This window comes from Gorilla gorilla, chromosome 19, assembly GCF_029281585.2.
Source record: "Gorilla gorilla gorilla isolate KB3781 chromosome 19, NHGRI_mGorGor1-v2.1_pri, whole genome shotgun sequence".
In the NCBI taxonomy this organism is placed as follows: Eukaryota; Metazoa; Chordata; class Mammalia; order Primates; family Hominidae; genus Gorilla; species Gorilla gorilla.
The window spans coordinates 34,522,380-34,540,256 of NC_073243.2; the positions used below are offsets into that span (position 1 = coordinate 34,522,380).

General features: G+C 40.6%; 1 long non-coding RNA gene across 1 annotated transcript in view; it reads right to left on the bottom strand.

Moving 5' to 3' along the window:
• Positions 1-13,825: 13,825 nt before the first annotated feature.
• Positions 13,826-17,877, bottom strand: part of LOC109023915 (uncharacterized) — a 63,353-nt gene continuing 59,301 nt past the window's right edge. Inside the window, exon 3 of the long non-coding RNA XR_008673039.2 lies at positions 13,826-15,998. This is a non-coding gene — a long non-coding RNA (uncharacterized lncRNA). The remainder of the gene's footprint in view (positions 15,999-17,877) is intronic.

Consider the following 17,877-nt stretch of genomic DNA (forward strand, 5'->3'; position numbering starts at 1 on the left):
TTAATTTGCTGGCCAATTGGGCAGAGACTATGAAAAGGGGGAAGGAGAGTGGCCAGCTTTTGCAAAACAGCTGCCGACCCAGTCCTTGGGCCAGACCCAAAGAACTGGGGAAAAGAAACTCCTTATTATATCCCTGTAATGAAGGTTTTTGTTTTATAAACTGTGATGGGAAAAATTTGTACCAAACTGTTCATAGTGGTTATTTGACGGGAAATGAAGATTTTTTTAAAGTCCCACTATCACCAAAGGATTTTCAGTAGATAACCACCTTTTTTCAGTCTTCATTATACTTTCAGAAGTGCAATAATAACACCTTAAATTTATAAAGCATGTCAACCTTTGCAAAGTGTTCTTGTCTATTACTTCAACTGATTCATGTGAACACCACATGTAAGAACCCTACCCTTAAATAAATGAAAGCAAAATCTTCTGAAAGACAAAAGAAATGTGGAGGGAGACATTACTCGGAGAGGGCAGGGATTACCATGCAAGCCATTTCTCCAACTCCCTCTCATCTTGTATTGCTGTGTTCCCCAAAGGTTCTCATAATTTTATTTCTGACCCTCATTTCTATCCCGAAACTGAATTCAGAAGGTACTGTTTGTTCTTTCTTTTGGTGTTTATATGCCCGCCTCATGGGTAAAATCAATGGCAAATGGCTACTTTGAGAAATAAGACATAAATCATTTTAATGTCGCTTTCCCAGGAGTAAGATAAGTGCTCCCTTTTAACCTGTCTTCTATATTTGAAGTCAAGTATGTTTAGTCCTTAAGTCTGGTTAAAGCAAATATGGGAACCCATTGTTTGTTCAAATAAGTCAATTACTACTAAGAACTATTGTGAATAATTAATAATTCTTTGGGGGCCACCTACAGACTTGTACCCTGGGAAAGGCAATTTACAAATTAGATCTCTGTGATTTGCAAAAGTGGTTCATTTTCTCTCTGCCCATTGGTAAATCAGGGCCACGGATTATTAGATTGTAATGGGCTAGCTTGCCATTAGCTTTAATACCACTATTTCTGCATTCTCTCACTAAGTTAACATGATTTCAATATTAAAATGAAGAATACTCTCATTAACCCAAACATAACATCAAGATTATTTGGTCAAAAATCAACTGGTTGTATATGTGCACGTCTATTTTGTTCCATTTATCTATATGTCTATTTTTTCCCTAGTACCACATTTATTTAATTACTGTAGCTTTATTCTAAGTCTTGAAATCAGTATGAGTGTTCCAACTCTGTTCTTCCCTTTCAATTTATTTTTTCTAGCAATTCTAGGTGCTTTTTACTTCAACATAAATTTTAAAGTCAGCTTGTAAATTTCTACAAAACAGCCTGTAGAGGTTTCGATTGGGATTGGTCAAATCTACAGATGAACTTAGGGGAAACTGATATGTCATCAATATTAAATTCAATACACGGACATGATTTATTCCTCCATTGATGTATATATTTTAATTTCTCTCAGTAGTATTTTATAAATTTTTAGTGTATAAGCCTTAGATATATTTTATTTTAATTTATCCCTAAGTAGTTTAGATTTTTAAAGATATAATCATTTAAAAATTTTTATTTTCCAATTTTTTGTTGCTGATACATAGAAAAACAATTGATTCTTGTACATTGGCCTTGTATCCTCCAACCTTGCTAAATTTACTTATTAGTTCCAGGAGAGTTTATTTATTTATTTTTAGGAAATGTACTACATACATGATTATATTTTCCTCACATAAAAATATCTTGAAACTAAAAAAAAAAGAAAAAAAATTTAAACAAGATCAAAACATTTGAAAGGATACCTAACAAAAGAAGATCTATAAGTACGCAATAAGCACATAAAAAGATGTTTAACAACATTAGTCATCAGGGAAGGCAAATTAAACTGACAAGAAAATACCAAAAAAAAGTCTGCTAGAATGGCGAATATTAAACATACTATAGTACTAAATGTTGATAGACCTTTGGAGCAACTGAAATGCTCATCAATGTTGGTGGGAGCACAAAATGATATTATTTCTTTTAAGAGTTTGCCAGTGTCTTATAAAATTATGTATATGCTTATGTGTATATGTATACATACATATTTATGTATGACCTAGCAATTCTGCTTCTAGATATTCACCCAAGAGAAATGAAAACGTAAGTCCACAAAAGGATTTGTACTCAGAAGTCCATATCAGCCTTACTCATGAGACCAAAACTGAAAAACCTCCTGTTCATCAATAGGTGAATGGATAATCAAATTGTGGAATAGTCATACAATGGAAAACTATACAACGATAAAAAGGAACAAACTACTAATATGACAGCATGGATGAGCCTCAAAATCATGCTTGGTGGAAAAGTATGTATTATATTATTTCATTTATATGAAATCCAAGAATAGGAAAAAAGTAACCTAAAATTATGGAAATTAGATCCATATAAAATGGCACAAGAGAACTTTGGGAGGTGACAGAAATATTATATATCTTCCTTATGGTCATGGTTATGTTGTTACACATTTATCAAGACTCACTGAATTATATACTTTAAATGGATGCATTTTATTTTATGTAAATTATATAAATTACACTGCAATTACATTGAAAAAATTCATAATAAACATCCAAAGAAAATGGCAAAGTGAGAAGATTTGCAACACAGAAGGCAGATAAGTTTGTAATATGCAAAGAACTCTTAAAAAAGAATAAAAGGCCAGGCATGGTGGCTCATGCCTGTAATCCTAGCATTTTGGGAGGCTGAGGCGATAGGATCACTTGAGACTAGAAGTTTGAGACCAGCCTGGGCAACATAGGGAGACCCCAGTCTCTGTTAAAAAATAAGAAAAATATCCAGGCATGGTGGCCTACTTCTGTAGTTCCAGCTACTTGGGAGGCTGAGGTGGGAGGATCACTTGAGCCTAGGAGGTTGAGGCTGCAGTGAGCCATAATCACACCACTGCACTCAGCCTGGGCAACAGAGCAAGACACTGTCTCAAAACTAAACTAAACTAAATCAAAAAGAAAAAGATATACATACCGATAAATAATTGTAAAACACCCAAAGGAGTAATTCATAAAAGAAGACATACAAACAGACAATAAATATGAAAAAGACTCCAACTCTTTAGAAATCAAGGAAATACAAATTAGTATACGACAATCTACAGTTAACCCTTGAACAGCATGGGTTTGGACTGTGCAGTTCCACTTATACGTGGATTTTTTTCCAACCATAGATTGAAAATACAGTATTCATGAGATGCGAAACCTAAGAGCCAAATTTTCCTGTCTGTGGATTCTGCAGGGTTGACTGTGGGACTTGAGTACGTGCAGATTTTGGTATAGCGGGCATCCTGGAACCAATCCCCAATGCATGCTGAGAGATTACTATAATTTATTATTTATAAAATTGATTATTTTTTTAAACTTAAACACCTGGGCTTGGTGCTTTGGGAAGGCAGAGAGAAAAAGGCACTTTCAGCTCTTTAGTAGGAATGTAAATTGGTACAATATTCTTGGAAGAAAACTTGTCAGTATATATGCAAACTCCCTTTGCTTTAACAGGATGCCTAGATGAAGGGGCTAGGGGTGGGCATGCCTGCATTTCCTCTTCAAATCACCTCTGGTGCAAAGATCCATAGGTTTATGCCTCTGTTACGTGTTTGTGTTCCAGAAAGCAAAATATAACCTTAACTTTAAATGTAACCATTATGTGCTTCTGTCCTGGGAAGTAAAATTTAATCTTAATCAGCGTAAACCAGTCTAGCACTGAAAGACCCCAAATCTCCAAAGCAACCAAGTATCAACTGAGAGTCTCTGGATATGCACCCTTCAAAAGACCAGAGGAGACCAACCCTTCATATCCTAGGCAGGCTCCAGGCTAAATCCTGAACAACTGCAGCGCATTAGCCAGTGTGGGCTCACACGGGGCCCTGCCATTGTTAAGTGGTGCTCTCCTGCAGCTCAAGACTAGCACTGCTGGAGAGCAGGGGCTACCTGTATTAATCAAGGTTCTCTTAGAGGGACAGAACTAATAGGATATATGCAAACGCACCAATCCCCAACCCAAATACATATATGAATGGGAGTTGATTACATATTAACTTACATGATCACAAGGTTCCACAATAGGTTGTCTGTAAGCTAATGAGTAAGGAGAGCCAGTCTGAGTCCCAAAACTGAAGAACTTGGAGTCTAAGTTTCAAAGGCAGGAAGCATCCAGCACAGGAGAAAGATGTAGGCTAGAAAGCTAGGCCTGTCTCTCCTTTTCACGTTTTTTCTGCCTGCTTTATATCTGCTGGCAGCTGATTAGATTGTGCCCACCAGATTAAGGGTGGATCTGCCTTCCGCAGCCCACTGACTCAAATTGTAATCTCTTTTGGCAACACCCTCACAGACACACCCAGAATCAATACTTGTATCCTTCAATCCAATTAAGTTGACACTCAGTATTAACCATCACACTACCTATTCACCAGGCTTGGCTCAATCGCTATGGCCAGGAGGATGGAGTAGTCTGATTGGCCAGCTGGGTTATATCTTTGCCCCTATGGTAGAGGGCGACATAGTCAATCAAGTCCCATTTAGACCACACAGAGTAGGGCAGGAGTCCCCACAAGGGAAGGAATGATGGATATGCTTAAAAGATAGAGATGTTACCACAGAGGGCAAGGAGGCATTCTCTTACCTGCATGCTCAGGCTCCCTGACTCCCTCCTGGAGTCACCGGGCCATTTCCCTGTGTTACCTAAGGAGTATACCATCAAGTAAATACACTTGATGTTGAGTCTCATGTGTTGCTTGTCATTCTATTATCCCCAAGAACTGCAAGAGATGGTCCCTCTTTCTCAGGTGTAGTGGGATCTGTCTTCCCTGCTGTGGGATCACAGGTGATGTGTGAGAAGAAAGACTGAGGACAGGCCACACCCAGAGGAAAACCTGGAGTCCTGGAAGGAGCCTATTTCAACCTAGGAACGTGCATGTGTGAAAAGAGTCGGCTACAGGTGGTTGTGCAAAGTTGGTAGAAGGTATTCCACCCACAGGCCACCCACCCAGGCTCCATCCACAGGCACTCAGAGCTCCAGAATCAACCAGATGTCCTTCTCCAGTTTATACAAATCTCTCCCTTCTTTAATTTCCTGCTGCAATTTGCATTGGCCTGCTATTGACCTCCTAGTTGTTCTTGCATTGTTTTAGAAGAATTCAGCATGTCTCCTTAACTAGCAGGAAAGCCACAGGTTAAATACTACCTACTTCCTTAAGCCTCCCTTGATTACCCCAGCCTAGGATGATCTCTCTTTCCCCTTATCCCTATTTATACTGGCAGTCGACATTCTGCTTTGTGGCAGCTTTTCATTTGTTGACTTGAATCACTACATATTTTTAGCATCAGAGTTAATTCTTTGTGCATTCACACTTTCTCTCCCCACACATTGTCTTCCATTTCTTTATATCTCCAGCTACATACAGCACCCAGTACCAGGCAATCTAGCCTAGTGGCTCAGAACCTGGGCTTGAGAGTCATACACCTGGGTATGAGTTCCAGCTCTGCCACTTACTAGCTGAATGACCCAGGACAAGTTATCAGCCTCTATCTGTCTTCTTTGTCTATAAAATGAGGATAAAGGTAGCCCCTTCACTGGGTGGTTGCAAGCATCGAGATAAATGAGTGGCAAGTGTCCCACACAGTGCCAGCTATTAGTATATAAGTGTCTGTAAATACCTGCTGATTGAATGGCTCTGATGGAGGAGGCGCAGTCAGTAACTAGAGAGAGGGATGCTCTAGAGCAGGGCTGGGAAGCCAGAGCACCCGTGGGAGGACCCCATGCTGTCCTAAACAGGGAGGCAGAAACCTGGTGACCTTAGGCAACAGACTCCATGGGACAGGTCAGAGTTTTGGTTAAGGGAAAGACATGTGGGGAACTGAGGTTTCATAACACAAATTAAGCTAGTAGAATATTACTAATTCATGCAGCAAGCATTTATTAAGCACCTATTGTATGCCAGGAAAATAAGATATTTTCTCCTTGGATATAGTTAAGAGAATAATAGCTAGAGTGTGTCCTCTACCCACATTTATCCATCACGCCTCTATGTGCATATATAGTTCGCCTCATGACTTATAGCCTGAAACGTTGTGATTGTCTCTTAACTAGTCTTCACAGCCACCCTCATGTTTTCTTTGCTAATCTATACACAGTAGAGCTGGCCAAATGAGTTTTCTAAAATACCTGAACAATGTATTTCCTTTCTAATGTTTTAGTGGCTCTCAGCTGCTGGGATGTCTGTCCCTTCTGGGTCCCCACACTCCAGTGTTTCACACCTCCAAGTATGTTTCAGACACAATCTTCCTGTGTCTCAACCTAGCAAATATCTTTTTATTCTTTAAAAAACAGTTCAAGTATGAGTTACCCTGGGAAGCCTTTCATACCCATCAGAGCCACCCACTATATTTAAATAGAGTGAATTTAATGCATGGGATTGATCTTCCAGAGGATGAAAACATGGAGTCACCAACCAGGAGACAGTGAGACAGTTTTTTAGCACCAGTAAAAAACTGTTACCACCCAGAGGCTGGAGGGGCGATTAAAGAAAGTCACCAGAGCTCAGAAGCCATGATCACCCTGCTGAAGCTGGACCCCAGTGGACCTGTCTAGTGGGAAATGGACTCATGGGAGAGACCATATGCTTTTAAGATTTTGAAGATGCCACTCAAGGCAGAGAAAGAGGAGAGCTACCCTGACTTTCCTCTTCTCCCATCCTCCAGCCTGTCCCAGCACCTCCCACTGGCTGAAACAGCCAGCAGCCAGCTGACACTGAACCTGAAGGGGTTTCTACACCCCATCCCTTACCTCCCCACCCCATTCCTGCCTCCCCCAACTCCCCAGAAAGCGGGTGAACAGAGGAAGAGTGAGGGGTGGAGCTCCTTCCTTTCCTGCCTCCCCTATGGTGATAGCCACCCTCTCTTCTCTCTTCTCTGCTCTCACTGTGATCCTGTTTTCTTGATAACACTGATTCTAATGGGCTGTGATCTCTCTGTTTATAAGCCTGTTCCTTACTAGATTGTGGAGTTCCACAGGGTAAGACAATGGCCTTATTCATCTTGGCATCCTCAGCTCTGGGCATAATTCACAGTATGTAACAGACATCAGTACGTAATAGGCATTTAATCGTCCTTGGGTATCGATTGAAAGGAAATTCCTGGGGTCACCTCCAGGTAGCTCTCCTTCTCCATCTCCTTTTTCAATCTACCTACCTTGACAGTCTGAACTCTCCTCAGCACTGAAGAATAAACAAGAAGGAGCTTGGGGTTCATTCCCCTCTCTGAGTCTGCAATCTAGGGCCTTATATTTAAATTCTCCCAACAACAAATCACAATAGTTAATTACACTCAGAGCACCAACAACCTATCAGCCTTCTACCTTCCCATAGCTACATGAACATTATCCACAGAAATCCCCCTGAATCTCAAAATATCTTCCCTCTACCACCCAAGATGTTTCTGGGCCACCTCTCTTTGCTGTTAATCAGTGTGTGCTCAGGGTAAACAAACTAATTTTAAAATCAGCTTAAGCAAAATATAATTAGGAAGATAAATTAGCTGCCCCCCAAATTGCATAATGAATGCCCAAGCAGAAATTATTTTTATTATCCACCATTTTTTATTATCTATGTAACATTTTCCCTTCCGTCATTACAGATGATACTTAGCTGACAGCAGAGAGAAATAACACAGGACTTAACTTCTGGCCTTGATAATATATCTATACAATAATTACCAGGGGAAAAATACCTGGCTTTTGTTTTTCTTATCTTGAATTTATAACACCAGCCTAGTGGTATAGCAAGAAGGTACAGAGAAAAATACCCCTGTTACCAGAGTCTAACAGCCAGGGTTCAACTCTTCGGTCTGATTTATTGCTGTACCATCATCGGCAAGTTAGGCAACCTCTGAGAAATCAGTTTCTCCACATGTAAAATGAGGGTGATGACAGCACCTACCTCAGTGATGATGACAGCCAACACACGCTTACTCCATGGTTCTAACCGCTTCACACGAATTCATTCCTTTCATCTTTACCACAAGCTCAGGAAATACACACTATTATTCTTTGCACATAAGGAAACAGACAGAGAGAGATTAAGTAATTTGCTCAAAGGGATATTGTGAAAATTGGGTGTAGTAACTGATCTTTATAGAAATGAGTCTTTTAACAAAGCTCTCTGGTCAAGAGGCCTGGATCCTACACTCTTAGCTCTGCATTTACTGCTCTCTGTTTTAGTGTCTGCCTATATGAAATGTCAGACGACAGCAGCTGTCAGTTGGTGGCCTATGGGGCGTACCTGCCTGCGGCTACATTGTGTTGCATTGCATAGTGTTTACATTTTAAAAAGTAGTTGCAGTGTTAAAAATCAGATTTCCCTCTATTTCTCCCTTCTCATTTTTCTCTCTCTCCACACATACTCGTGGGTGAACATGTGTGGGCACAGACATAGAGAGAAGAGAGAAAAAGAGAGAGAGAGAGGAGGGAGAGAGAGGGAGGGAGATTTCAAGCTTTTCTTGAAAACAGGCCCATCTGGCCACATGGGCTGTTATTCCCACGGGCAACATTGAGCCAAGGCCACCTCCTTTTACAAGAGGCAAATATGCCCCAATTTGCCATAGTCCCCGTTTCTCACACTTGCGCAGACACTTAAGTCTGCGACATCCAGACTCAATGATCACTAAGGTCTCTCCCTGCCACCGCTGAGAGTCCATGATTCTTTGACAACTTAACAGAGTTTCCCAAAGGAAGAATCCACTGCAGGGCACCATAGATTTTTACTGAATGTTTCTGTTGCATAGGGTGACCAGTTCATCCCAGTTTAACTGGGACTTTCCCCTTTTCAGATGGAAAGTACTGCACCCCAGGAAATTCCTCAGTCCCAGGAAAACTGGGTTAGTTGACCTATGTGTCACGTCACAAGGTCACCTCTAACGTGGCCCCTCCCATCTGGGAGATGATGATGCTATACTGCATCCTAGTAGTCCTGAGTCTCACTGGGCAACTCCTGTGGTACAAGGATGGCATGCCTAGTATCCCCACCCCACAGTACATATGCAGGGGATGTGGGCAGGCCAAATGCAGAGGACCTTAACCTGGTTCCCAGTTTCATGACCGATTCTCCTGAAGGGCCTCTGCATGATCTTAGGTAGGTCACTCAGTCTCTGGCCTCTCTGCCCTGCCATTCATTCATGCAACAAATATTTATTAAATGTCTTCCCTGTGCCAAGCGCCATGCTAGGCAATGAGGATAAAGCAGTGAATGAGCAAGAACAAGGTATTTGCCCTTAGAGAACTCACATCTAGAAAAGGAAAGACAGGAAAATGAGCTAATAATATCTGATAGCATTTCAGATAGTGATAATCCCATAAAGAAACCATCAGCCATATAAGAAAAGCAGTCAATGTGGCTACAGGACCATCAGCAATTTGGGTGAGAGGCAAGAAGTACCAGAAATGAGTCAGAATTTCACTTGGCCTCCCATTTTGAACAATATGAAATTCTTTAGGGTTTTGTAACTCAAGGGATATATGTAACAATTCAGTTTTTCAATTACGAAATGTTTCTTCCTTAGCGAAAAAAGCTTTATGGCTACAATCCATATCAATATCAAATGTGGTTCTTATACACATGGGCTGGAAATTTATCAAGTCAAATCCACCCAAACAATAGCAAAAGGATTGAGAAAAGAGAGAGGCCAAGCTTATTAGCAAATCGGACAACATTTTTTTAAAAGTACAGCTGAGCCGGGCATGGTGGCTCATGCCTGTAATCCCAACACTTTGGGAGGCTGAGGCAGGTGGATCATTTGAGGTCAGGAGTTCAAGACCAGCCTGGCCAACATGGTGAAACCCCGTCTCTACTAAAAATATAAAAATTAGCCAGGCATGGTGGCAAGCACCTGTAATCCCAGCTACTCCGGAGGCTGAGGCAGGAGAATCACTTGAATCTGGGAGGCGGAGGTTGCAGTGAGCTGAGGTCATACCACTGCACTCCAGCCTGGGTGACAGAGTGAGACTCCGTCTCAAAAAAAAAAAAAAAAGAGTAAAGCTGGAGTCAGGGCCCACGTGCTAAAGCCAGAAGTAGAAAAGTAAATAAGTAAGTAAATAAACTGTCCAATACCTATCCCCAGCCCTCCCCCTAGAACCTGTGTACTGCTTCAATGAAGGAAGTGACCATGTTATAACAAATTAAGTAAAAGACACTATTACAGTATGACATTCATTCATTGCACAAATAGGTATTGAGCACTTGCTATGTGCCAAGACTGTTATCACAAATAATGAAAGAAGGTGATACTTGGCAAGTTCAGCATATTTGTCCATATTTAAAATAACCCTTTTTTAAAATTATAAAACAATAAATTGCCTTTTATAATTCTTAAGCTTAAAAGGCAATAAAAGCCCTCCTTTAAGCCAGGGTTTCTCCACCTTGGCACATCGACATTTGGGGTGAGTAATGCTTTGCCATGAGGGGCTGTCCTATGCTTTGTAGGATGCTCAGCAGCATCCCTGGCCTCCACTCACCAGATGCCCATAGCACCACCTCCCTTATTCCCCTCCCAAGTCATTACCATGAAAAATCCCTCCAAGTGTTGCAAATATCCCCTGGGAGGGGAATCACCTGTGGTTGAGAACTGCAACTTTAAGCAATTCATTTTCTCTCACAATTGGGACTCAGACATGTAGGCACTTGGAAAGGCTCCCTTCTTCCTCCATGCAAATAAGCATGAGATTCTCTCCTGGAAGAGCCCTTACATTCCCCTTCCCATCCTCAATGCTAAGACTCAGTCCTCTCAAGAAAAGCAGTGCTATCCCAGGTCTGGCTGCGGAGGTGAGGGTGAGGGCGAGGGCAGGGTTGGGTGGGCAGGCTCAGCCTCTGTGAAGGGGATCAGTGAGCGTCTGGAGCTTATGTGGTGTGTGCGTCATGCTGCCCATCCAGGCCATGCCCCAGACTTGCAGTCCTCCAAATGAGCTTTGTTAACAATGCTGGAGAAAAAGCTGCTTCTGTGTGGGGCTTACACACCCACACGTAAGTCCAACAGTCTGTGGCTTTTCTAAGCCAGGTAGATTAAAACTGCCCCGTCCTTCTTAAGTATTGAGGCAAGTGAGTCTCCAGAGCTGGGTGCAGGAGATGCCTGCCTGGCCACTCCCCGCCATAAGGACTTTACAAAGAATCCATTGTGCACAGCGTAATCTAAGATAGAATCAGCGCACCCCACTGGGCTGCTTACCCCCAGCTTTGGCTGGTTGCATAGAAGTAAATATTTTCAGTTGATAAAAAATGCCATTGCGAACTCAAGTCAGGCACAGCATTTTTAGATACCTAGAACCTGGGTCCTGGCTGCTTGGAACAAAAAGAAAATTTGTGTTGTGAGTTATCACTTAGTGACTCAGGTTCAGTGGTCCCCAGTCACAGAAAAGAGAGGCCAAATGGATCTGAATTCCACCTGTATTCATTCATTTGATAAATATCCATTGAGTCTCTATTGTATGCCCAGCATTGGGCTCTACCCCTGGGGAGAACTTAGCTTTAGATGGACTCTTTCAGGGTTCACACATTCGGAAGCTTCCAGAGTCTGATAGTAACCTAAAAGGGGGGTTGGGGAGGGGGAGCAGTGCTTATGCCCATCTGAAGGGGCCCTCTCCTCAGCTTCAGCAGCCTGTTACCATAACGGTCTTCAAGCCCAGTTTTACCAGATCTTCTTAATTTTCAAGAGAAACTAGAAAACAGAATTTTTACATGAAATCTTTTAAGCATAGGCTGAAATTTTAAAAGAAAAACAAAACAAACTGCCCTGCATGGATAATACCAAACCAGTCCCCAAGCCTTCAAATAACTTTTGCTTTAGAGACAGTGGGGAGTGGTGGTGAAGTGAGGTGTCTGGAAGGAATGAGAAGGGTATCTTTTCTCCCCCTTGCTTGCTTCATGATCTTAGGCATGTTATCTAACCTCTCCATGCCTTGTGTTCCTCATGTATAAAATGAGCATGATAAAGCATATTGTAGATTTAAATAAAAGAATATGTGCACATGCATGATCCATAATAACTCAATAAATGTGAGCTGTGATTTTTGCTGGCCATCAGGTCCACTCTCCCAGGAACCTCTTCTTATAACATTCTTGACTGTTGAACATTCAACCACTGCTTAAGCACCTCCTGAGACAGGAAGATCATGGCTTCTTAGGGAATGTCAGTTGTATAAAAATCCCTGAGTCTCAATAGCTTAATCTAATATATGTTTATTGATTGCCCATGCCCCAGTTCACTGTGATCAATAGTGCTCTGTTCCATCCTATGCCTGGTGGATCCATACCCTCTCTCTGCTGGCTCTGCCATCCCCCAGGACCTTCCCAGAATCCTCTGCTGGGTTCTCTGCTTTCAGCTAGCTGAGAGGGAGAGAGAGAAAGAGACAGAATGAATGAATCAGGAGCATCACATATCACATCTGCACATTCCCATTTGCCAGAACCCTGTTACATGGCCCCAGTCTACTTATAAAGGAGGCTAGGACATGAAGTGTTCCTGTATGTCCAGAAACAGAACAGAGAAAACAGCATTGATGAACATCTAGACAATCTCTGCCACACACTGCATTCATATAAACACAATTCTATGGATTTAGAATGTCTACCTGCTGGTCTCTGTTTTGCCCTTCAATGCAACACACACAGCAGCAAGACACAGGTTAGGGGGCAGACAGGCTTGGATTTGAATCCTAGTTCCAATACCTGCTAGCTTTGGACCTTGGCAAATTCCTTAATCATCTGTGTCTCAGTTTTCTTATTTGAAAAATAAGGGTAGTTCTCATTGCCTCTGGGTTGCTGTAAGGATGGAATAAATACACTGCATAGTAGCTAGTATATAACCTGGAAGGTGCTCAGTTAAAACCAGTGTCTTCTTTGGTCCTCTTATATCTGATTACTTTGCAGGTATTTAAAGATGACTATGATTATTCCCGTAAGTTTTCTCTTTTTCTAATTTTCTCAGCTATTTTCACTGCTTTTATATTACATCATTGCAGGACCTCTCACTCTCCTAATGACTGTTTCAAGGATGTACCCTAGTTTGTCCCTTGACAAACTGCCTTAGTTTGGGTTTCTCTAGAAGACCTTGAGACAAGGACTTGGGTGCAGATCATTTAGAGGGAAGTAGTCTTAGGAAACAGAAGTGAAGGGAAAGAGGAAGCGAGAAAAGTTAATAAATGAGTGGGTTACAGTTGTATGCAGCTGGGATTCAATTCCACTGGGAACTCTGAGAAACCATGTTGCAAGCATCTTGGATAGTCACACATTCTATGTCCTGCAGGATGGGGGAGCTGGGGCATTAATCCATGAAATCCTGTTCCCATCGACTGAGGGCTTCTGTCAACTAAGGAGTATTACCTTGAGAATATGGGTTGGGTCTGCATATAGCTCAGCAGGCTTCCTTGATCTCCAGAAAGCAAAACAGAAAGACACCGTGACATGAGCTTATATGGACACTGGTAAAGTGCAAGGCAAGGTTCACCATAGCTACACTGGAATCTGGTGGCTGGAGGATGTGGCTCAGTGCATCATAAGCTCTGCTACACGTCCTCTAGCAAGAGTGTCTGGAAGAATTTACCCCACATGCTCATAAATATTGTGTCCGAATGTAGGGATTACGGTAATAGTTACTTTATCTTTTTAATTTTTTTCATTTCCTCAAGGAAACTGTGATGGTCAGTAATAAATACTGTGATCCAGGTGAGGGTTTGACCAATACAGAACAGAAGACATAATAGCTCATTAAAAGCAGACTGAGAGTAAAGGAAGAATAAAAACTGCTTCTATTTGCAGATGGCATAATCTTGTGTATAGAAAACACCAAGGAATCTATACACAAAATATCTAGAACTAATTGAAGAGTTTAGCAAAGCTGCAGGATCTAAGATCAGTATTTTAAAAATCTATTGTATTTGTATATATCAGCAATGTCAAGCCCAAAAAATAAAATTAAAAAAATTCTATTCACAAAGCATCAAAAAGAATAAACAGAAATAAATGTAATAAAAGTTTAAGACTTGTACGCTAAAAATTGTGAAACATTACTAAGAAAAATTAATGAAGATTTAAATAAATGGAGACATTCCCTGTCCATGGATTGGAAGACTCAAGCTTGTCAAGATGGCAATTCCCCCCTCAAATAGATCTATAGGTTCAACACAATTCCTATCAAAACTCCAGCAAGCATTTTTGTAAAACTTCACACACAGATCCTAAAATTTGTATCAAAATGCAAAGTACAGCCAAAACTATTTTGAAAACTAAGAACAAAATTGAAAGACTTCTATCACCCAATTTCAAAATTTACTACAAAGCCACATGAATACACTGTGATATTGATGTAAGCATAGACATATCCTTAGAGATGAATGGAGAAGAACTGAGAGTTCAGATATAAACCCTTGCATTTATGGTCAATTGATTTTTGACAAAGGTGCCAAAAAAATCAATGGGGAAAGGATAGTATTTTCTCAGCAAGTGATCCTGGAACTATTGTACATCCACATGTACGAATATGAACTTAGGCCCTTCTCTCACATCATATGCAAAAAATGAATTGAAAATGGATCACAGGCCTATATAGAAGAGTTAAAACTACAAAACTTCTGGAAGAAAATACGTTGGTAACTTTGAGTTGGGTAAAGAGTTCTTAGATACGACACAAAAATCATGACAGTTAAAGGAAGAAGTGATACATTAGACTTCATCAAAATCAAACTTTTGCACTTCAAAAGATCATTAAGAAAAAAATGTTGAAAAACAAGCTCTAGGCTGAGAAAATATTCAAAAATCCTAGACTTGATAAAGGACTTTTGCACAGAATAAAGAAAAAACTCTTACAACTGAATAATAAGAAAAACAACTCGATTTTTAAATGGGCAAAAGATTTGAATAGCCATTTCACTAAAGAATGTACATAAATGGCTAACAAGCATACGCAAAGATGCACAATATCATTAGTCATTGGGGAGACACAAATTAAAACCACGATAAGATATCACTACATCCCCACTAAAATAGTTATGATGTAAAAGAGAGACAATACCAAATGTTGGTGAGGATGTGGGAAAATTGAAACCATCATACATTGTTGATAAGAATGTAAAATGGCCTGTTCATGTTAGAAAACAGTTTGACAGTTTCTTTAAAAGTTAAACATACATTTACCATACAATCCAGTGATTCCACTCATAGGAACCTACCCAAGAGAAAGAAAAGCATGTCCACACAAAACTGTACGTGAATGTTTACAGCAACATTATTCATTACAGTCAAAATCAGGAAACAACCCAAATTTCCATTAACTGATGAATGAATAAGCACGGTGTAATATGAGCAGATAAGAGAATACTCCACACAGCAGCCAGGGTGAACTTTTGAGATTACAAACTTGATCTGTGATATTAAGGTTAAAAGACAAATGAGACAATTGTAGCAAGTTTGTTAACAGTTTTAAAGTATTTGACTATATAAGTGTATATAATGTCTTGTCTTGGTACCTGTGTAAGTCATTTTGGAACTGATACACATTGTTGCTGATCTGCTGACTTGCTTCTTTGGTATGAAGCAGCATCTGGGCTTGCAATTTCTCTACTTCCCTGAATTCCCTTTCAGTTTTTCTGACTCCTAAGCCAGGTGTATGTGTTTAGCTCCATAATGAAGGACTCCAGCTTCTGTGGAGTCTGGCTCATATTCATGAGACAATAGCCTTTTTCTGATCTTCATTTCCTGCCTGTGGACTTCAGAGATTTGGCTGGGGTCAGATCTGCTCCCAAGCTCATGTGGCTTTTAGAACATTCAGTTTCTTGCAGGTTGTCAGATTGAGGACCTCATTTTCTTGCTGTCAGTTGGAGGCTGCCTTCAGCTCCTATGCTATATGGCCCTCTTCACATGGCAACTTGCTTTTTCAAAGCCAGCAAGGGAGAGAGAATCTCCTGGAAAGATGGATTAGAACATTTTTTTACTAATAAAAAAATTGTATTTACTTAGAAGCATTCAGAATTCAGAATGTCAACAAAACAGCTGCCACTTTTTTTTTTGCAATTACAGAGTGGTATTCAGTTAAGAAAACAACAATTATTTCATATAAGCTGCATCAGAGACAAGTGAAAATAAAAAATCTACCATCCCCATGTATAACTAATTTGTGCTGTGCACTAAGAAGAACCTGCTTTAAATTTCCTTGCCAGTTTACAACCCCCATACTGTATCAGGCAAGGTTAGTGCCCATTGAAAATACACCAGGACAGGGCTATCTAAAGCCACATTCAGTACTGTGTTAACTATACAAAAAAGACACTGTGCAGTCTAAAAACAAATGTTACACAGCCTTACATCTCAATGTCTTTCTTTTAAAAGAGTTGTAAACAGGGGGTTTAAATGCTTTCTAGACAAGAAAAAAAAACTGCTAGAACCAACTTACTCATTATCATCATCATCATCTTCATCTTCCTCTTCTTCCTTTTTTTGCTTTTTTCAGCCTTGACAACTCCCTTTTTTGCTGCATCAGGCTTTCCTTTAGCTCAGTATGAGGCAATATCCTTTTCATATTTTTCCTTCAGCTTCACAGCCTTCTTTTCATAAGGCTGCTTATCATCTGCGGCAGTGCCCTTCCACATCTCTTCCAATTTCTTTACAACTCACCAATGGATAGGCCAGGATGTTCTCCTTTGACTTTCGGGCAATACTCAGAACAGAACAAGAAAACAGCCAAAGAATGCCTCTTGGGTGCATTGGGATCCTTGAACTACTTTTTTGTCCTAAAGGGGATCTTTAGGAGGGATATAGGTTTTCATTTGTCTTTCATAACGAGCCTTGTTCGCCTTTGCCATGCCTTCAAATTTCCCTTTCTCTTTAGCAGACATGGTCTTGCACCTCTCTGAGCACTTCCTAGAAAACTGAGAAGTTGACTGAACCATCTGGGTGCTTCTTCTTATGCGCCTCCTGACAAGTTTGCCAAAGAATGCATATAATAACACTTTGCCTCTCAGGTTCCATGGATCTCTTTTGCCCGTGTTTAGTTATTTTTCCTCAGTGAGGCACAGAGCTTTCCAGTGCCCACCTGGCTCTCACTTGCCCCCGTGCTCTCTCTATGCAGCTCAATGTACTCAGAATCTTATATAATATAATAATGTAAACATAATCACATATATCTCATCATTTTTTGCCAAATTCTACTAGTTAGAAGCAAATCACAGGTTCCATCCACACTCATGGAGAGATCCCACAAGGGTGAAACCAGGAGGTGGGGATTGTGGGAGCTACCCTAGCATCTGTCCTCAGTTCACCCTTTTGGCCTCCAATGATTTGTGTCCCTCTCACATGCAAAATACATTTACTATTTCCCAAGGTCCCTGAGAACCTCATATCATTACAGCATCTGCTTGAAGTCCAGCATCTCATCATTTAAATCAGGTCCAGGTATGCATGAGGCTCCTTGAGCGTAGTTCCTCTCAATCTATAAAACTAAAGACAAATCGTCTTGCTCCTAATGCACAATGAAGGAATGAATATAGTAAAATAGTTATAGACATTTCTAGTTAAAAAGAGAAGGAGAGGTGGGCAATGGAAGATAAAAAGGAGTTACAGTCCAAAGTAGTTTTAAAACCCAGCCTAGCAAACTTCAGTCAGAATTCTTTGATTAGATTTCAAGGGCTGGGAATAATTCCCCATAGCTCTTGGTTCCACCCTCTGAGTCATCTTTCCTTTTTTCATGAAAAGTAGCACATGTTTGCAGCTGAGTAGTTTTATCATTCTGCTTCCTGCCAGTAGAATTTTGGAGATCTAACAGCCTCCTTTCATTTTGTACTCTTT